This window comes from Callospermophilus lateralis, unplaced genomic scaffold (genome assembly GCF_048772815.1).
Source record: "Callospermophilus lateralis isolate mCalLat2 unplaced genomic scaffold, mCalLat2.hap1 Scaffold_82, whole genome shotgun sequence".
In the NCBI taxonomy this organism is placed as follows: domain Eukaryota; kingdom Metazoa; phylum Chordata; class Mammalia; order Rodentia; family Sciuridae; genus Callospermophilus; species Callospermophilus lateralis.
In genome coordinates, this window is record NW_027516260.1 from 36548 (window position 1) to 59518 (window position 22971).

The 22971-nt window shown below is 32.6% G+C and overlaps 2 pseudogenes; one reads left to right on the forward strand and one right to left on the reverse strand.

Annotated features, from left to right (window-relative positions):
- Positions 1-546: 546 nt before the first annotated feature.
- The window catches only part of LOC143641024 (cadherin-9-like), a 31466-nt pseudogene continuing 9041 nt past the window's right edge, over positions 547-22971 (reverse strand).
- LOC143641016 (branched-chain-amino-acid aminotransferase, cytosolic pseudogene) lies at positions 4649-5809 on the forward strand (annotated as a pseudogene).

Consider the following 22971-nt stretch of genomic DNA (forward strand, 5'->3'; position numbering starts at 1 on the left):
ATATTTGAAACATTGCTTTTTAATTGGAATTATAAGTCATTAACAATTTTTTTTATTTCAATAATATGAAAATTATAAATCACAAATATCTTTTAGATCAAAACAAAAACTCCTGATTGAGCTATTTAAATTAGAAAAATGTAAAAAAAAATAATTATCATTATTCTAGTTAAAAGAGAAAATTTTTATTTTATACTTCACATTTATCTAATAATGTACCTCCATACTTTAATGTATATAACTCAGCCTAAATATGAATCCAAATATGAACTTTGTATATATATATATATATATATATATATATATATATATATATATATATATATATATATATAATATTTATTATATGCCTGGTTATAAATTTTCACTATTATATTCTATTAGATTGACAATAAAAAGGAGTTTAAAAAATAATTTTGGTTAGATCAAACAGAAGTAAATAAGGAACTAGGAACAGAGTGGCATGAAAAAATCTTACAAATAAATTAATGTCATCTGCCTTCATAAAGAAAAAAATTATTTTAAATTTATAATAATTTCACTTACCTGCCCAGGTTTTTCATTTTCACAAACAAATGTTTCATAATACATGGCAAATTCCGGAGCATGATCATTAATATCCAGAATTCTGATGAAGACTGGAATATGGCTACTTTGTATTGGATTATCTGCAACAAGAACATGTGTAAGATTTCAGGCTCATTTACAGAGAAGAACTAAAACCACTTACCCATTTGTAGCTTAGCAACAGATCAGTTCTGGGGTATTCACTTTCTTAGCTAATGCTGATGAATATATCAACATGGTCCACAGGGAAAGCACAATAATAAGATGAAAATATCACTAAGAATGTACTACTCTATTTTTATAGATTGGTTAATAATTTTTTATGAGATTCGATTATGTTTCTATCCTACTCTAAATTATAAAAAATAAAATTTTAAATAAATGTGTGATTCAATAATCCTTAAACCCCAAACTTTTGAAATAATTTCTCTAAAATATTTCTCACAATATAGCCATTCTACAGGAGAGAAAGTGTCAACTTAAGCCATTACTTGATCATTTTTGTAAAAGATAATGCAATTAGATAGATGTGTTGACAACTTACTTATTTCTGTGGCTGTAATAGTGATGTTGTGTCAAGGGGATGATTCCCGGTCAAGAGGCTTCAGAGTGAAAATAGAGCCATTTTCTGAGTGGATACTAAAAATTCGGTCCATATCAGTATTCCGATCAACAGAGTATCTGGCAGAAAAGAGACTCATTAATTCTGGCATTATTTTAAGATTATTAGTTCTTCAAATATTTCTTAAAGTTATAGGGACTTTCCTCAATGATCTGACAAAGGCATGAAATATGAAGTGCTGATAACGTTCTGGAATCTTTTTATTCTAATTTGTTATATATGACAGCAGAATGCATTACAATTCAAATTACACATATAGAGCATATTTTTTCATATCTCCAGTTGTATACAAAGTAGAGTCACACCATTCGTGTCTTCATATATGTACTTAGGGTAATGATCTCCATCTCATTCCACTGTCTTTCCTGTCCCCATGCCTCCTCCCTTCCCCTTTCTCCTCTTTACTCAATCTAGAGTTCATCTAATACTCCCATGCTCCACCAACCTCTCTATGAATCAACATACTTATATCAGAGAAAACATTTGGCATTTGGATTTTTGAGATTGGCTAACTTCACTTAGCATTATATTCTCCAACTCCATTTACCTGCAAATGTCATGATTTTACTCTCTTTTAATGCTGAATAGTATTCCATTGTGTATATATATACTACATTTTCTTTATCATTCATCAACAGATGGGCACCTAGTTTGGTTTCACTGTTTAGCCATTGTGACTTTTGCTAGTATAAACATTGATGTGGCTGGAATCTTTATCTCATAAACAATTTTGAATAATTGTTTCCAGTATTACTATTGTATTAATATGCACACTAAAGGCATTATTTATGGTTATGAATTTTTGTGCAGCTGTTAAGTGAGTTATTGTCACTTAAATCATTTATTTTACCTTAGTATTTAATATAAACATAATAGTATTGTTGAATCAGATAGAGTCAATATCATTGAGTAAATGAAATATACTCTAAAATTTAAAAAATATGAATATGTATTCAAAGAGTACATATTAATATAGAGAAGGCTATCATAAATGCATTGTTCTTGAATGGTTTTCTATTCAAGTAACATCTCAGCTAAATAAAAGGTCTTCCTCTAATCTATGCCTCAACTTATTACACATAAAAATCTAATCTCAAATACCACAGAGTTCTTTGATTTTCCCATTAAGGATAGATATGGCACATGTTATCCCAAGCTTTATTTTACAGTTGCCAAAATAATGTCTCCTTTTCCAAAAAGTTTCATACCCTAATCCCCATGAATATGTTACTTTACATGGCAAAAATAACTTTGCAAGTGTGATTAAGGCTGAAAACATTGTACAGAATATTTTTCTCAATTATGCAGATGGGTAAAAACTAATCGTAAGAGTTATTAAAAGTGAAACTGGAGGGAAGATAAAAAAGTGGTCTACGAAGAGGAGACAAGCAAAGAGGAGAGATTTAAGGGGTGATAAGGAAAGATTTATTGTGGATGGCTTCAAAGATGGAGGAACAAGGAATGGAATGAAGGCAACCTGTAGAATCTGGGAACAGTCTTTAAACTCACAGTCAATGATAAAACAGCAAACTTGCTCCACAACTGCAAGGATTTGAAATCTGCCAGCCACCAGAATGGAAAGAAAACAATTTTCTCCTAGAGTCTGTGGAAAGAAACATGGTCCTGTCTACAATTACACCTTTACTCATGGTCTGGTGAGGTGCACACCATAATTTTGACCCACAGAACTTCAAGAAAACAAACTTGTGTTTCTTTATTTAAGTTTTTAGTGTAGTGATATGTTCTTATTGCAGCAACAGAAAACTAATACACTCTCTAAAGATTTTTTTTAAAGAGCTGTCTTAAATTGAAGATGATACATAGATCCAATCTTGCTATGCGTGACTAGCTAAAATTTGAGATTTCTGTTTCTGAGTTTTTCAGGAGCCATATAGGAAAGGGAATGTTTCTCAAACATTATCATTCACATGAATCATGGGTAGTTCTTAATAAAACAGAATTTGATGGGTTGGTGTTATAGCTCATTGGTAAACTACTTTCTTAGTATGCATGAGGCCCTGGGTTTGATCTGCAGATTGCAACAACAACAATAAACCCTAGAATTTGCAGTAGTATGTCTATTATGAGAGCTGGGATTCTGCATTTTTGACAAACTGAGGTGAATCCTATCTTGGGCAAAGCCTACATTCAAATATAGCCTATTGGATAAAGTTCTCAGAATGAAGACAGAAGAACAACCATGAAAGACAGAAAACATAAAAAATCAGCATCTGGTTCAATTCTCATTTTTATATGTGTCTCATTAACAAAGGAATTTCCTTTGATTATAATATATTAGAAAACTTAACTACCCAATTATAATTCTGTATGAGACATTCTGGCACTAACTTTGAAAAACATTATGCAGGCATGTTGGTGCATGCCTGTAATTCAGCGCTCAGGAGGATGAGGCAGTAACATCACAAATTCAAAGCCAGCCTCAGCAAAAGTGAGGCACTAAGCAACTCAGTGATATTCTGTCTCTAAATAAAATACAAAATAGGGCTGGGGATGTGGCTCAGTGGTTGAGTGCCCCTGAGTATAGTCCTTGGTACCCCTCTCCCACAAAAACCAAAAAAATATTAATAATACATTTTTTAAGATTCTAAACATCATGAAAAGTTGGCAATTTCAATATTGTTGGACAAAAACATGTTTATTTAAATTCTACTTTTTTGGGGGGGTGTTGTTTTAATAGAGGCTACACGAGTTGATCTATTGTTATAAAAGCTCTGCTGAACTTAAGAAATCCAAAAAGAAAATATAGATCTTGAAAAAATTTTAACAATTTAATGTAGTTCATAAAGGTTCTTTCTTTACTAGTTTATTTTAAACTATGTTAAATGAATATTTTAAACTCAGAAATACTATTTCAAAGACAGTATTTGGGGCACTGAAAAAAATATATTGTGTTTTATCTCAAAGGTAGAATTTTGGAAAAGTTATAGTCTCAGATTTCTTTGTACACCTTACTCCTAACTCATGGAACAGTTTAGTCACTTCTTTTTCCTTTGGAAGGACTGTGCAATGGGGAAACTGAGGTGAATCCTACCCTGGACAGAAATGGAAAAACCTTCTCATTTTTTCAATAATCACTGAAATTTTCCTACATAAGAATTTGGGAGATTAAAACAAACTGATTTGATTTATGATCATTTAACAGGAAGTAGTTGTAATTCTAGAGTGGGAAACACTAAGGAGACACAGGACAATTAGAAATCTATTATAGAATCAGCGCAGAGAAGGCTGGAGGGCTGCATCTTCGTTGCCGCCAGGCCAGTCTGCCATCCCGCCCGCCACGTGTGACCGCCGCCGCCCCAGATGCTTCCCTAGTCGCACAGCAGCCGGACCGCTCCGGTGCAGTGGTGCAGTCGCCCACCTGGACCACGCAGCCAGGGGCTGGGACACGTGGGATTCGCCCTCCGCCCAACTCGAGCTACACTCACAGCCAACAGAACAATGAAGGACTGAAGTAACGGATGCTCCGCTGAATACCCTGGAGAAGGAGGATCAAAACAGGTGGTGGAGACTTTCAGGGCTAAAGACCTAATAATCACACCAGCCACCATCTTGAAGGAAAAACCAGATCCCAATACTCTGGTTTTTGGAACTGCGTTTACGGATCACATGTTGACAGTGGAGTGGTCCTCTGAGTTTGGATGGGAGAAACCTCACATCAAGCCTTTTCAAAACCAGTCCCTGCATCCTGGGTTATCAACTTTGCATTATGCAGTAGAATTATTTGAAGGTTTAAAGGCATTTCGAGGAGTAGATAATAAAATTCGACTGTTTTGGCCAGAACTCAAGATGGAGAGAATGTGTAAGTCTGCTGTGAGAGCCACTTTGCCGTTGTTTGACAAGGAAGAGCTTCTGGAATGTATTCAGCAGCTTGTGCAGTTGGATCAAGAATGGGTGCCCTACTCCACCTCTGCCAGTCTCTACATTCGTCCCACGTTTATTGGAACTGAGCCTTCTCTTGGAGTCAAGAAGCCTACCAAAGCCCTGCTCTTTGTAATCTTAAGCCCAGTGGGACCTTATTTTTCAAGTGGAACCTTTAATCCAGTGTCCCTGTGGGCAAACCCGAAGTATGTCAGAGCTTGGAAAGGTGGGACTGGACACTGCAAGATGGGAGGGAATTATGGCTAGTCTCTTTTTGCCCAATGTGAAACAGCAGAGAAAGGTTGTCAGCAGGTTCTCTGGCTCTATGGAGAGGATAATCAGATAATGGAAGTAGGAACTGTGAATCTTTTTCTTTACTGGATAAATGAAGATGGAGAGGAAGAACTGGGAACTCCTCCGCTAGATGGCATCATTCTTCCAGGAGTGACAAGGTGGTGCATCCTGGACCTGGTGCAAAAGTGGGGTGAATTTAAAGTGTCAGAGAGGTACCTCACCATGGACGACTTGATAACTGCCCTGGAGGGGAACAGAGTGAGGGAGATGTTTGGCTCTGGCACAGCCTGCGTTGTCTGCCCAGTTTCTGATATACTATACAAGGGCGAGACGATACACATTCCAACTATGGAGAATGGTCCTAAGCTTGCAACCCGTATCTTGGACAAATTGACTGATATCCAGTATGGAAGAGAAGAGAGCGACTGGACAATCGTATTATCCTGAATGAAAAATGCAGAAAATCTACTGTATGCTTTTGGACTAGACTTCTGCATTTGAATTGTGATAGGTCTTTTTGCCTACCTGTTAGTAGTTGTGCGTAATGTAGTTTGCATTATTAGTGTGTTACAAGAATGACTTTTTTTTCCCTTGTGCCAGAGAACATGAATCATAATTGTCAAATGGTGTTTTGTAGGCTTGGTAGTAGTAGCTTACCTTCCTACCTTTTCCCAGAAAGATAATAATGTAAGCCATATAACAGAATTTTCCTTAGTAATTTGAGTGCTTCCCTTAGTAGTTCACTCAGATCCAAAAATGTTTATTCTTTAGTGTGAGGTATGGCTCCTCAACCAAATGAGATATGTGTGTGTGTCTGAAAGCTAATTTGAATACTTCATAGGTAATATTTCTGGTGACACATCATTATCCTCAGAAACACTCAGAAAGTGCTTTATTTTAAAATGAAGATTCTAAAGAAAAACTGAATTTCCTTTCATCATTGTGTTTTTCAGGCCCTTAAGATCACCTTAAGGTAAATACCTCCCTTCTTCAGGTATCTCAGTCGGCTGTGAGCTCACCTGTGCATCCGTAAAACCTGGGCACGTTGCTGCCACTGCCTTTCCACATGGCTTTGTAACTAGCTGTCCATGGGCTCCTACCAGACTGAGGGCCTAATGCCTTATAGATCTTTGTATCCCCAATGCCTGGCACATGGAAGGTACTCAGTAAATGTTTGATGTGAATGAACAAACAAACGAATGAACATATAGCTTCTATAGAAGTACCTTCTCTGTTTCTGTATTTTGAAACCTGTATTAGAACTTGTGAACAATTTTGATGGTGTGTAATGTTTACCTCATGTTGTCTTTATTTTCCATGGACTCCAAAGTCATTAGAGATACCGAGAGGCATAGTTGCAGGCATCGCTTCATGTTTGCAAGCTATCTTGGAGTGGAAGCAATAACTCTAGAGAATTCATGATATCATAGCAACCAAATAAAAATGACAGATGTTACATGTTAAATGTTAAATGCAAAAGAAATCAGAGGTGAAGGGGAGGGAAGGAAAGAAGAGGAATCCTCAAGTTTTTTCACTCTTTGTGCAGGTACTCTTTTCTGTTGACTGGGGATTGAGGGAGCATGTGCTTAGGATACAGTAAGAGCAATTACTGATGATATTTTTCTCATTTGGGAGCTGTGAATTTAAAATTACATCCTTTCCTGCTTTATCTATGGGAAAGTCAAATCTTGACAGAAAACATTTACCCTTGGTAGGTCAACTCTCAGATATTGTAGTTTGCTTCCCCTCAGTCCTAATAACTTTCATCTTGCTGATCATATTTCATTCTCTTTTCAGAGCAAAGGAAAAACATTCTAAAAGTTTGATGCATTGGAAACATTTCCTCGAGGCATTTAACAACACATAGCAAATGGGCTTTGATTCTTTTCCAAAACTTTTAGCTGTAGGGTCTCTTTTAGAGAGGACTGGTAAAATGAAAATTAGAGAAAGCTAAGATGAAAAGGAATAGTAAAAATATCTTTTAGGGGCTTTTAATTGGTGATCTGCAGTCTGGGGCCAGTCCGTTCTCTGCAGCCTAAGGTACTCTTGACTCCCCTGCACATGCTCAGTGAGGGTATGCCTTTGCCTTTGCTGAGTCCCTTGACCTCTTTCTTAATATAGCAGTCCAGAAAAGAGTTTCAGGTAATTTTAACTGTCAAGTAGCACATAATAACTAGACTCTGGCTCCCTTGAAAAAGGGAAATTACTTGTTTGCCATAAGTACATTTTATTCTTTGCATTTCTAAATTTAGTTAGCCCATTGTGAAAGCTAGAGAACACTATGTTTATATGATTTCTCTCATAAAAACATAAGAGCACATTAAGCCCTTCCCACCAGACTCAGAGAAGACTAAGGATACGTATTTTTAAAAACTAGAGACCTCCATTCTCTTAAGTAAAAAAGACAAGAAATTGACCTTGACACTCACTTGTTAAATAGATTTAAAAGGAACATCTGCACTTCTTTTTTTCTTGTGCACTATTTGTTTAATTGCAGTGGAGTAATACACCAAGTGTCACATTATAACTAGGCAATTATCCATTCTTTAAGACTTAGTTATCTTAACACTAATTGATCATTTAAGGCATAAGATAGTTTAGCATTAGGAACATGTGAGGCTAATCTGCTAAAAAAGATCAACAAATTAATATTGTTGCTTATATTTGCATAATTGGCTGCAATTATTTAATGTTTAATTGGGTTGATCAAATGAGATTCAGCAATTCACATGTGAATGAATATAAACAGAACTAGTGGCACTTAAAATGATAATGATTAACTTATTTTGCATGTTCTCTTCCTCCCACTTTTTCCAGTTTTTACAATATCAGACCGAGTTTGTCAGCTTTGCCCAAAACACATCAGTAAAAATCAAGATCTTAAAATACAGTATTCTGACATAGACAAGACCTGAGCATTTTCCAAAGAGATTTGCTATTAGAAAATTTTGGTTGTTATTGTTATAGTCAATTCATGACACACCAAAAGAAGGGTCTGGGTTATGTACCACACCCTCCATTATAGCTGGCAGGTGAATGCATCGATATAATACCGGTTTTAGCCTTTGCTCTCAAAAACACAAAGGAAAAGGGATAAGAAGGAAATCATGTTAGGGAATCATGTTCTTTCTACTGATAAACACTTCCAATTCTTCCCCTTCCCCAAAAAGACTGCTATAAAAAAACCAACACACAAACTATATGGTGGAATGTGATGTCAGCTTTCCTGAAAATGAGGGGAGCATTCATTATGCATCTGGCTTAAAGTTTCTCTCACCAAATGAGTTTTATTGCTTGACCAAATTGTACCTAAACAGGTCGTCTTACTTGCCCCAAGTCTGAACACTCTTGGCCCTTTGGAGGCAACGAAAGTATTACTTTGTCAAAAACACTATAGAAACTTTTTATTAAGTCTGTGTTTGGGGGATGGTGCTGTTTAAAGCATCCCCCATGATTACCATATTTCTTTCCCTGTCCTACTTAATGCTCGATCATGGCATTCTGTTTCCCCTTTTCAAACCTGTTAGTTTTACCTTTCCAAAACTGTTAGTTTGCCTTACCCTCATAATTGGGAAAACAGAAGACAAGCAGACGAGCAAAAGACTTACTGTTCACTTTGCATTAGTTGTATTTGTTGAAATATTTAGAGCAATATCAGTTGTACCAAGGCAAAGGACTTAGGGGTTTGAGAAACTCCTTATTTCATGTCCTGATTCTAAATACAACCAAAAAATCCTTCCTTTCAATGTGGATTTCTTCCTACATGGATATGGAAAACCTTAGCAAGGGGTACAAATTTTCAATAAACATTACTTGACAGACAAGATCGTGGGGATTATAGATCAGGTGATAAGTGTTGATGGAGCACCCACAAATGTGCATCTCACACAGCAGCAATTGATAGAAAGTTAGTTTTAGAAAATAAATAGCATTACCTCTTGGAGTTTATAGTCTATTACTTGAACTAATTTAAGATATAAAAGCAGAATTTAGTAGCTAGATAATAAAGAGAGGAAGACCAGAGCATATCTCTCTTCTCAAGAAATTGCAATAAGCATTTCATCTCACTTTTTGAGGAAAATGTTCTGTTTTCATTCCTTTCCTTTAGTGGAGTACTGCTTAGAAAGGTTAGTACTTAGGGTTATTTGCCCCCTGGGTGTGTGGGGTAGTGACTTTCTGGCTTGCTAGTTACCATCAACCTGGTACACAGTGTCTGCATTCCTTTGGAACAGTGTTGAGTTGTCAAGCTACATCTAACAGCACAGCCTACTTCAGTCAGCATCTTAAAGTCAAAGCCAGATTACATTGAAATAAAGAAAATGATCCTGGGAGTCAATCTTTTAAGCTGTTTAAACCATTAGCTAAAAGGTGATAGATCCAGCTACTCAGAAAATAACTTTCAAATAACCATTTTTTTTCACAGTTTGAGATTTTGAATAAGAAAGGCCACTTAAGGTACTGAAAGAGATTAATTTTTTATCGTTGCTGGAAAGCCCCTTTAAAATGTGAAACCAGAAAAGGTAATTTATTTTTTCCATCTTCAACATACATACCATAATAAAAGATCTCTCAGATATTTAAAATCTCCTAGATGCAAGTCTTAAAGTTTTAAGTCATCTCTCTGTGATGGACCCAATGAACATGACCTAAAACCCAAGTTGCATTGTAATCAGTGTATGTAACCCACTGTCAGAATGGTGAGAATTCATGGAAGCTATGCTACAGGAGTGGATTAAAATACAGCTTCATTGGTATTCTCTGCACACCCCCCCAAAAAAAGAAATCTATTCTATAGCAATAAACGTATAAAAGGAAATAAAGGAAACAAAACTACATCAGATCTCTAAAAATAGTTCTCTGTTACATACTTATCTGCAGTAGATCTGATTTTTAAAATCGTTACCAGTACACCTAAGTTGAAGATGGCAGGTATTTCGAATTGCGTCTTTTTAAAATTTATTGATTAATTGTGCTAACAAAATTTTGAGGTTTTTTAATCTGTAAGTTTCAGCATTTCTAAAATTTAGTTCCCAATGTGGGCTGTTTTTACCTTTGGGATCACATCTCTATTATAAGGTATTTAGGCGAAAGACAAAGAAAGTTACTGCAATATTAAGTATGCTTTATTTTTTCTTACATACACCAAATTCTATTTAGGAGTAAAAGTAAACATGTAATGCACACAAGGAAAGCAAAAATAAAAAAACAAACAAACATGACCACATCTTGTGTGGAATGAAGCAATTACAGTATCTTCTGTAGGTGCGTCTCATCATTGTTGGAAAGGTCAACAGTCAGCCATTATCTATTTTTGTCTGAATAGATCTTGACCTTTTTTTCTACTGTTTCCATTAAGATCAAAAAGGAAAATAAAATTTTCTTTAATCCCCATGGTTACTTTCCCTAGAGATTATCATGTACAGTCTGTGAGGAAGGAATAAACAATAATTCTGTCAGTATGAAAGTCAAGGTTTAACCGTCTTGTAGCTTAGTAGGATCAAAATGGATGTGTTTCTGTCTGCCCCTACTCCAAGGTTTAACCTTGAAAGACATTGCTTTTTAAGTTAAGAATCAGAGAGGAAAATCACTTTAACAATTTAGAAATAGCTTACTTTGTTAATGATACAGGTTTATATTTAGCAAATTTCGTCAGTGCAAATGATGCTTCACTATTTGCCAAAAGCCCAAAGTAATTTTCTTTTATTTAACAGTCAAGTTCTATTTTCAACACAGAATAGGAACATTCTGGTTTACCTATTAATAATACATACATTGGATTACAACAAACCAGCAGAAAGAGCTTGATAAACATTTAACACAGAAGAAAACTTCTCTCTCTGTCCTAGCAGATGGCCTATAATAGCAGTAATACATTATTGATTTCCCTACACTGAATGTTGAACGGTAAGTTACAAAAGAACACCGGCATAATTTTTTTGGTGTATGAATGCCTGTTCTAGGAAGATGATCCAACCATTGGGTGTCAAATAACAAGTGAAATAAAGCAAAGAGAACTGAACCTGTAGCCAATCTCTGGATTCCATTTTTTTGTTTTCTTTCCATTTTCATATTCTACCATTAAAAATCAAACCCATATCATATACCTGAAATTTTTTACTAAAAAATTTACAAGTAAAAAGGAAACTGAGTTAATACAGGAGGTCAAATCACTAATATGCTATAATAGCTTATCATTACATTATTTTTCTTTTATTGGATTCAAGTTACTTCTTTCAATAAGTCAATAGAGTCCTGATATGGATCTACTCTTTCCATTCTAGCTTCTACTTATGAATTTTCCATAGCTGAGAACCATGAAATGATTAAAAACATGAATGTTTGTTATATGATGAAATTACTTATAATTATTTTTCTCTATTTTCATGTGTTCTTTTTAGTTATAGAGTCTATTTTGACTTATTTATATAAAAACATGGAATACATCTTATTCTAATTAAGATCACAGTCTTATGGATATACATAATGTTGAGATTCACTGTTATGTATTCATAGATGTACATAGGAAAGTTATGTCAGATTTACTCCACTGTCTTTCTTATTCTTATCACCACCTCTATTCCCTTAATTTCCCTTGGGTTAGTATTTATGTATCAGAGAACACACTCAACTGTTAGTTTTGGGGAATTGGCTTATTTAACTTAGTATGATAGTCACTACATCCATCTACTTATTGGCAAATATCATAAAGTCATTCTTCTTTATGGCTAAGTAACAGTCTATTGTGTATAGAAACCACATTTTATTTATCCATTCATCTGTTGATGAACAACAAGGTTGGTTCCATAGCATGGCTTTTGTGAAGAGCTGCTATAAACATTAATTTGGCTATATCATTGTAGTATACTGATTTTATGTCCTTTGGATGTACACCAAGGAGTGTGATAACTAACTCAAATGGTTGTTCATTCCTAGTTCCATTCCAATACTGCTTTCCAGAGTGGTTGCACCAATTTGCAATCCAACAGCAGTGTATGAGTGTACCCTTTTCCCCACATCCTCACCAATATTTATTGTTGTTTGTCAGAATTTCTATTCTGACTCAAGTGTGATGAAATCTCAGTGTAGCTTTAATTTGAGTTTCTGTAATTGCTGGAGATGTTTAACCTTTTTTTCATGTTTGTTAATTATATTAATTCAGAATATTCTTTTCTAAGTTTAGTATTGTTGTTACACCATTACTATGTTACCCTCTGAAATAAAAGCACCACTATATATAAATGCACTTATGCACATATTTTTGTTTATGTTGGAATCACACATATTTTGTTGAAGCATAACAAATTTTTTGCCATAAGTACCTTATTTTAGTTTTAACAGCAGTATAAAGGATTTCTTCAAAAAAATCATTGAATTTTAAATACATTAAGCATAAAATAGGTGTGAAATGAAGCATGATGTTCTTTCAGACCTTGTCAAGCTATAATTGACTCTACAACTTGGGATAAGTAACTCTATGATAACTAATGTGGTAAAGCAGAGGTGACAACAGCTGCTAACTGTAACAAAAATTTCATGTTGCAAGTAGCAGATGTATTTCAGAAAATATGTTTGATGACAGATTTACAGGGGTGGGTGTAGGAAGAAGTAGTTCCCAATATTTTCTGAAAAAATATGAATCCCCATGATGCTAATTGCAGCCTGTTTTTGCATTTAGGAAACAGTCATTTAGTCATCTTTCTAAATTGCATTAGACAAAGCAAAGACTTCTACATGGGCTTTTGATGTAACACTTGCTTAGCTCATGGGGGGCCCTAGGTTCAATCCCCAGCCTCCTGCCCCAAATTACATTGTTGACTCACTGTTGAATTAATACTGATTTTTCTTCATACTATATTTGGAGTTCTAAAGTATTTTTCCCCATACATTTACATGTTAATAGCATTCAGTCTATAATGTTTTTTTGCGGGGGAGCAGAATTGGCAATATAATTTAAGAAATATAATTTGAGATTAATTTGTTCTTTTAATATTTTTCTTTGAAAGGCACCTTTTAAATTTACTGGTAAAATTCTTTCTCATTGTTTTTTCTCCAGGATGTGAGTTCTCTATCCAAGGTCAATATTTCTGGGATGACTAGAAACTTAAAAATGTGACAACCAATTTTTAACACTGTGAAACAAGAATACAAATTTGACTATAGATCTTTTTGACACAGAACTTTATTTTTGAAATTGTACCTTCAATAAATTATTATATTTAGGTGAAGATCGTATATATATATATATATATATATATATATATATATATATATATATGCCTAAAATATATACAAAATATATGTAACCTCTATATCTAATCTATATGTGTAATCATATATTGATAGAGAACATGTATATGTAATCTATACATATTATATATGTGTGATCTCATATATATGTATTATATGTAATCTATAATATATATATTTATATAAGCTCCAAGCAATCTAAATTTTTATCAATGATGTATTATTGACATAATAGTGCATTATTTATAAAAAAAATTACTGAGTTTGGAACATAAGTGAACACACAGAATTTAAAACATACAAAGACTAAAGGACTCAATGATATAAAAATGAGATAGATTGACAAATTATTTGAATGATGGAATATTTAATAGAAGGGCAGTAAAGTAATACAGGAGTAACAGAGAATTTCATGTTTTATTTGCTACAAAATTTCCTGTGTTTTTAAAAATGAATTGCTACACTTAAACAATTTGGGGACAATTTTTAAAATAATTTTTCATTTTTCTTTTGACAAAAATAGAATAATAGGGGATGGATTTCCCATACACACTAAACACCAAAAAAAAAAAAAAATTCAAATTGCAAGCGAACAATGATGTTTAAAGAACTGGACATTTAGAGGCTGGGGGTTGTGGCTCAGTGGTACAGTGCTTGCCTAGCATGTGTGAGATACTGGGTTCAATCCCCAGCACCACATAAAAATAAAAACAAGTAAAATAAAGGAATTGTGTCCATGTACTACAAAAACATCAAAGAACAATCCACTCCATTGTATTACAAAAGAAGGAGGAGGAGGAGGAGAAAGAGGAGGAGGAGGAGGAGGAGAAGAAGAAGAACAACAACAACAACAGAAATCAGCAATTCTTAGAGAAGGGAAGAAAAGGGGGTGACCTCCTGAACTTTCACGAGTATCCTCTTGGTTCCTATAGTATTGTGAGTAGAAACCCAAAGAGGTAGAGGTAGACAACAGTGGCTAAAGTTGGCAGGGAGCACTGGAGAGAAGGCGAAGACTGAAATCTGAAGAGGATCCAACTTGGCTACAACACTATGAAGGTAAATTATCTTATGAATTAAAGGGTACACAATATCAACTAGGGATATTAGTGGAATATTATGAACCTTGGGATAGTGTTTGCTGGTTATCATACAGGATGGAAAACTATATAATTTCAAACAAACAGATATTGTGAACAATGGAGCAAAACTAGGCTTACACTAAGGGCTGCTGAGAAAGCACAAGAAAAAGTTCCAAAAGGGCTGAGCTCTTTCAACCAACTTAACTACATCAGATAAAGCTCAGGAATTTTCATAAAAATGCAAACTTAGACAACAGTAACCATGGTAAAAATCACAATGTCTATAATCGAATAAAATTACATGCATGCAAAAGACAGGAAAGCATGAGTGAAAAGAAAAATCTATTAATTCCAACCAACACAGAGATGACAGTCAATAGAATTAGCTCAAAATTACATTCAAAAGATGTTTATCTGTGTTCCGTATATATATGTTCATATATGTGTGTAGTATACATATATATGTGATCTTAATAGAACATCTACAGAATAAATGACAATGCATGTACGTTAAAAAATATTCTGGGGGCTGTGGTTTTGACTCAGCAGTAGAGTGCTCATCTAGCACATGCAAGGCTCTGGGTTCAATCCTCAGCACCACATAAAAATAAATAAAATAAAGGTATTGTGTCCAACTACAACTAAAAATAAATATTAAAAAAAGATAGATATTCTGCATGGATTTAAAATTGATTAAACATTATAGAAATAATTAATGAATTTGAAGATGCTGTGGAATGTGGTATATACAAAATGACAGACACATTCATGAGACCTAATAACATTTATATTCCCTGAAGGAGAAGAAGATGGGTTAAGAAACTGAAGAGTCAATGCCTAAAAATTTTCCCAACTTCACAAAAGATATAAATTTACACATCCAAGAAATTCAATAAAGTTTCAGCAAAAAGGAAATGAAGTCCATTATTGTAAATCATATTCCAATCAATTGAATTAAAATTACTGAAAAATTAAAAGCAGCATGAGGAACAAAAGATTCCATAAAGGAAGAAACATTATTACAGAGCAAAATATTTACAATACTGTTAGAAAACCAGCAATCTGTAATATTGTACTAATCCAAAATGGCACAAAATAAGAGGAAACAAGGAAAAGATGAAATAAACAGAAAAAAAGTGGCAAGATGACAAACTTAACAGTATGAAAAATCACAGTATAAACATTTCATTTAAAAGAAATAATATTAAACTGGGTTATAAAGCAAGACCATATATCTACAATACAAGTTATGTTTTAATTAAAAACAATAATTCAAAAAGAGGAAGACCACATATTAATATTAGATTGTTGTAAACACACCTAAAGCTATGCTAACAGAGAAAGTAATATCACTATGATGTATATTTAAGAAAAATGTAAAATTAATATCTCAAATAAATAACCTCATATTGTAAGTCAAAGAAACAGGGAGGGGGAAGAAAGCAAAGTATCCACAATATAAACAGAAAAAAGAATGTAATAGTAAGACAAATGCATTGAAACAGAAATAACTGAATGGAGAAAATAGACAAAGTGTGGTAGTTAACTGTTATAAATTTTATAATATGATTTGACTAATAAAACATGCACATTGTTGCCTGGTGCAGAATTCAGTGATGAGATGAAAATATTTCTGCAGAAAGGAGTGTTAAGAATTGATAAAGGTTGATGAGACACCTCACCTGAGTAAATGAACAAGTAACCTTGGTGTCATGGAATAATTTACATGCCTCTTGCAACATTTATTGACTTCTTAATATGCAAATATAGGATACAAATTAGGAAAGATCCAGAGACTACTGTTAAGATGTGATCTCCTTATGATTCAGAAATACTTAATGGTCAAACAATAAGATGGTTCATTATCTAAATATGTTGAGACACTGTCATTGACAACAAATTTTAAAAAGTTGATTACTTTCATTTTAAAAAGGTACAATTAATTATTTTTAAAATGAACATGTAGGATTTCTATCAAAAAAATTATTCATATCAAATGCTAAGGAGAAATGAAGGTATGACCAAACCTAGACCACATGTTTAGAAACTGGCCCAAAACATCAAAGGCAGACACTCATTAAGCATTTGTAGTTACTAATGTGGCAAACCTCTTATTTTCTTTAAAAATAGGAAGGTGCTATCAAGTTGAGACTTTAGAGGGAAAAAATGTTAACACCAATCACTGAAAAGCCAATCCATCATTCTAGTAGAACAGCCAAACTATCTCTATTTTCACTATAAGAACATTTTATTAGGGGCTGGGGATGTGGCTCAAGTGGTAGCGCGCTCGCCTGGCATGCGTGCGGCCCGGGTTCGATTCTCAGCACCACATACAAACAAAGATGTTGTGTCCGCCGATAACTAAAAAATAAATATCAAAAAATTCTCTCTCTCTCTCTCTCTCTCTCTCTCTCTCTCTCTCTCTCTCTCCTCTCTCACTCTCTCTTTAAAAAAAAAAAAAGAACATTTTATTACAATGTGTTATTAGTACTATCATATACATTGTAAATTTTTGGATAATTGCCAAATTTGTGAAGCCCTTTATCAAATTCCAAATATATGTGATATAAAAGTAAAAAAGAAATAAGCATTTGTTTCTCTTTGAGCATTGCAAAGAAGCTGGATGCATTTTAAACACTGAGTTTGAACATATTCACATATGAGGACAAAAAGGCAATAAGCATGTCCCATTTCAATAACATAAAAATTCACATTGTATTAGAAATGAACATTCTAGTACAGATAAATTAATCATAGAAAACTGTTAATTTTTCATTTTATTTAAAGGCTTTGTTTTACATAATATGGGAATTTATTTTTTTAATATTTATTTTTTAGTTGTAGTTGGACACAATACCTTTTAAATTTATTTTTATGTGGTGCTGAGGATCAAACCCAGAGCTTCACACTTGCCAGATGAACACTCTACTGCTGAGTCACAACCCCAGTCCCTAATATGGACATTTATAATGATAAAATATATGTATATTGATAAAAATATGAGTATACTGATATGCATACTTTTATGTATATTGATAATCATATTTTTCAGAGTAAATATTTTCTTATATAAATTTATAACTTTATAAAAATATTTTATTATATTTATTTATTTATTATTTTTTAGTTGTATATGGACTCAATGCCTTTATTTGTTTTTATGTGGTGCTAGGATTCAATTCAGTGCCTCACATTTGTGAGGCACGTGCTCTACCACTGAGCTACAACTTCAGCCCTTATAAAAATATTTTTAAGAGTAAAATATTTCTTGTATAAACTAGAATGAATCTCATAAAAATAATGTTTAATAGTATACAAAATATAAAATTTGAAAAAAATCATTTATGTTTTAAATAGGGAGATTCAGTAAATGATTTTTCTACTCAACCTAAAACTAACCAAATTTTAAGCTCTAGTTATGATCTACAGAAAAAAATATTCTAGAATAATTCTTGGTTACAAAGTTTAACATGTTCAATTGTATATTAATACCAATGACTAATAGAATTTTTACCAGAATATATTTTGTGCAGCAATATTACTTTGCAAATTGACACATTTGGAAAGTCCTAAAATAAAAACTAGGTAATACATATATTCATTAATATTCTATGTGTAAAGGATGGCATAAAAACGTCTAACCAATTTTTTTTCTTAAGAGTAAAATTTAAAGAAAAATGAAATTATAGGTATTTTAATAGCCACATATTTAAATGGAAAAGGTATTATTTATCTACAACTTCTGTCACTTCTAACTTCCTCTACATATCTACACATCAGCACCCTTCTGTCCTATTCATAGTTATTTAGGTATCAATTACATTCCCATTCTCCTTAAAAATTTTTTTTTCTAAGAATCATTGAAGTTTTTCTTATGTAAATTTATAATTATATAAATATATTTTATTATATTTATTTATTTTATTGGCATTAAAGTTATACTTTTTTAAAGCTTGAAACAATGAATATAATATTGAAATATTGGAAAAGTATTATAGTCTGCTGGTTGTTAGTACTTTAACCTTTCCATTGACTTATATATCATTATTTCTTTAGTAATTCTGTAATGTATGAACATATAAGTGTCCATATTTGAATTATGATGAACTAGTGCAATGTTTCACCAAAATTTTAATTAAGGTAGGTTTAGTGGCTCTTTTTGAAAGTGCATAGTTTATATTTTTAGGAGAGAAATGTATATTTCCAATTTCTTTCTTAAATCATTTTTACATGCATTTTGATTTAATAAAGAAGAACAATGGGGAATCATTTGAATCAAAAGTGAGATTCAAATCCCTGACTAACCCTGAAGCTAGATAGACTGCCTGATTTTTTTAAGAACCAAATTTGTCACTATTGGGCTATTTAAATACTTAATGTCTTGATCTTATCATTCCCAGAAAAATATCATAGTAATATCAAGAATTGTAAGACTCTAATAAAATAATAGACCTAATTGGCTTAAAAAACATTTCAACTAAAGGTTTGTAATCTGTGTTTATTTCTGTGTTTGACTGACATTGTGCAACACATTTGTCTCCAGATGGCTTGAAAATAGATTATATATCTGCAAACATAACTCTTCTGAAAGTACTTACTTAATTAAATTGTTCATGGCATCTGGGTCATATGCTGTGACTTGTCCAATAATGCTACCCTCCTTTACATCCTCATCGACTTCTATCAAGTAGGAGTGTCTACTAAACACAGGAGGCTCATCTGTGTCTTCCACAAATATTTTGATTACAGCTGTGTCTTTGAAAGTTCCCAGGTGTAAAAATCGTGGATCAGGATGAGTGTTACTTGCATCCACTCTTAAAGTATACAGCATTTTTTTTCAAAGTCTAAATTCTGAAAATAGATAACACAAGAAAATATTAGCACAATTTACAAGCCATAACCATAGGTGAAAATTTCTAGATATAAAATCCTGATTTCTTAATGATACAGGCAATTAAGACTAAGTAACTTACACACACATATGTATATACTTAATTATATAATATTGTTAATTATATATAAATATTGTATACATAAACAAATTTATTTTATATAATATATAAAATAAATTTGCAGTTTGTTTTTCCTTTTGCCTCATACTTACTTATACAGGTTTAACTAAATATAATGGAATATGCAAATAAGATTGATTCACATTCAGTATTGTACTTCAATATTTTTAGGCACAGATAAATGAGACATTCTTTAATGAATATAATGATTATATATTATTGGCATTAAAGTTATACATAATTAAAACCAGAAGAAAAGTTGACTGATGTAAAATCTTAGAGAAAAATTGTTTATATTTCATTTATTTGACTGTAACATTTGAGTAAAATGTAAAATAATATTGACCTACATTATTCCATGTAAAGTTTCAAAATATTTCCCTAAAATGCATTAAAATTAATATAATCAACATAAAACACATATCATTTTTATCTTTTATTTATTTATATAAACCATTACAGCTAAAATTAGAACATTTTAAAAACTGTGTGAAATAACAGTGATAGCTACATGCTTATTTTTTCTCCCATAAAGAGAGATTAAACAGGTACTTTTAGTATTAACTTAGTTTGATGGCTGTCTACTACAAATGCAAGCAATTGAGCTTTCAAACCACTGTATAAGTGTGAATGATAAAGATGCTTTACTTATTTGAAGTGAAATCACAACTAAAGGAAGAAAGCATATAAAAGATACAGAAAAATAAATCCAAGACTTTTCTTCTTTTACTGAGAAGCAAGAATAAACTAAAGAGCACTCAAGGGAAAAATGAAGACAGGAAAAAGACACCTGTTTGACAGTTATAATCCCTTCCTGTGTATCCTTGTCAGTGATGACATCGAACATGTCCGCTCCCTCTCCTTCTGCAATGCTGTACTCCACCTCAGCGTTTTCCCCCAAGTCAGGGTCATTGGCTTTTATCCTTCCGAGATGGGTTCCAAGAGGTGCAGACTCTGGAGAACTAAACTGATATGTACCTGTAAATTAAATCAGCACTTCTTTGGCATTTCCTTTTTAGATGATGAAACTGTGTCACTTCTCCTCATTTTTACTTAAATAAATTAATTTTAAATTGGAAGAGATTTCCATATTATTGAATTTTAAGCTGTCAGAATTTATAGATTTATTAAGTTAGGAGAAGAATATATAAAGGCAAACAATTCGTAAGTAAGAAATATAAATTTTGGGAAGCTACTTACAGATGGGAAATGTGATATTAGAATCTAAAATTATTTATTTAAAAGAACATAAAAACCAACTATTTATTGCTTATATGGAGATTCAAAATTATTATCATATATTTTTACATCAATGCAATTGTTTTAAAAATACGTGTTTCTTCTTTTTTTTAAAATCAGGGATAGAAAAACAACTCTGCAGAGATCAATGTCAATGCTCCCCTCAGTTTTATTTTTTGTTTATTTGTTTCAAATTTAATGTATTTTAGTAGATTTTGTTTTGTTTGTTTGTTTATGTTTTCTGTAGACCCACCCATTCAATATCTCACATTCTGTCATTCCTGAAAGTGTTTTAGTTTATAAGTATTCAAGAATCAATAGGAAAGACGTCCAAAAAAATTAATTAAAGTAAAAAAAATACTTTTTAAAATATTTTTATGTGTTGAACAGTATAGTCAAATGCTCTCTACAGTAGTTTATTTTTTCTCTAAATAACAATGTAGGTATTATCTTCAGGATCAGGTTCAAGAAAATCATCCTCCAAATTTAGGTAAAGGAAAATGCCAGTTGTCTCTGACTTCATAGTCTATTCTTTTTCCAGTGTTTGATAGTTAAAAATATAAGCTTATAAGTCCACTGTTTGAGTTTAAGTTGTCCTCCTGTGCAAGGTAATTAAATTTTCTAAACTTTGAAAATCATGTTTTCATCTATTAAATGAAAAAGAAAATGCTAGCATTTGAATTACAAGATTGTTGTATTATATAAAATCCTGTCTGTAATTCCTTCAGCTCAAGATCTAGTCCTCAGCATTTTATTAGTACTATCATAGTTTCAAATATTTGTTAAGATTCTAACAGATCTTAGAATTGCCAAGTGGCAAGACATTAAATAATTTGGCAATTTACAATTTTAGTTTACATTAAAATTATTAGTAAACACTACTAACATTTAATGCAATGTTTAAGTTTCTGTTACCTGGTCTTATTATTCATTTTCTCAGCAAAATTCACTTTTAAAAATTAATCATATGAATATGTTCACCAAAACTGTTGCATCACATATTTCACATTTTGTCAACCTGAAAAATATTTTATTGTTTGAAATAATTATGAATTTAAATCGGACCTCAACTGAGAATTTTAAGGAAGAATTCTTTATCATTTTACACACTGCAGAGTCAAAAATTTTAATCAGATAATTGAAATGTGTTTTTGTAGGACCTCAAGAGATGCAAAATATTCAAGTTTTAAAGTGTATCCTAAAATTGTTTCAACCAAAAGGAAATTAAATAATTTAATCTTCATGACTCAACAGCATTGACATTATTGAATTTTAGTATGCCATCACATGTTTAACAATGTCAGTATCAATGCATGCCATCACACACAACCTTGGTAAGTCATGACTGTATAATTCACTATAAAAATATAGAATGTGGCCAATTTAACCCATTTTCATAAATCATTTGATTTCAGAGATGTTTAAATTTTTGCTTAGGATCAATTATCAAAGGCTTATAATTCTTATGCATACACATGACAACAGAGACCAGTGTGAGGCATAGAATTTGAATTTAGTCAGGGGCTGGGCACGTGGGCACCTGCCTGTAATTCCAGTGGCTGGGGAGGCTGAGCCATAAGGATCACAAGTTAAAAGCCTGTATCAGCAATGGTGAAGCACTAAGCAACTCAGTGAGACCCTGTCTCTAAAGATAATACAAAATAGGGCTGTGATTGTGGCTCAGAGTGCCTCTGAGTTCAATTCCCACTAAATAAATAAATAAATGAATGAATGAATGAATGAATGAATAAATAAATAAATAAATAAATAAATAAATAAATAGGATCCAATCAGACCAACTGCAGAGACCACATTCCAATCAGGAAGATTATATAGAATTTAGCATGGGAAGTTTTCCAACACTCCAAAAAGTAGAAAAGGATAATAAAAAGCCCAAACTACAAAAGAACCTCATGTCCTTGTTTTGACCCTTTGCCTACCCAATGAAGAAAATGATACCCATCACTCTCAGTTTGAAAGAAATTGTGCTTCTGTGTGTGTGAGAGTAGAGGGATGAGTTTTGGATTTGATA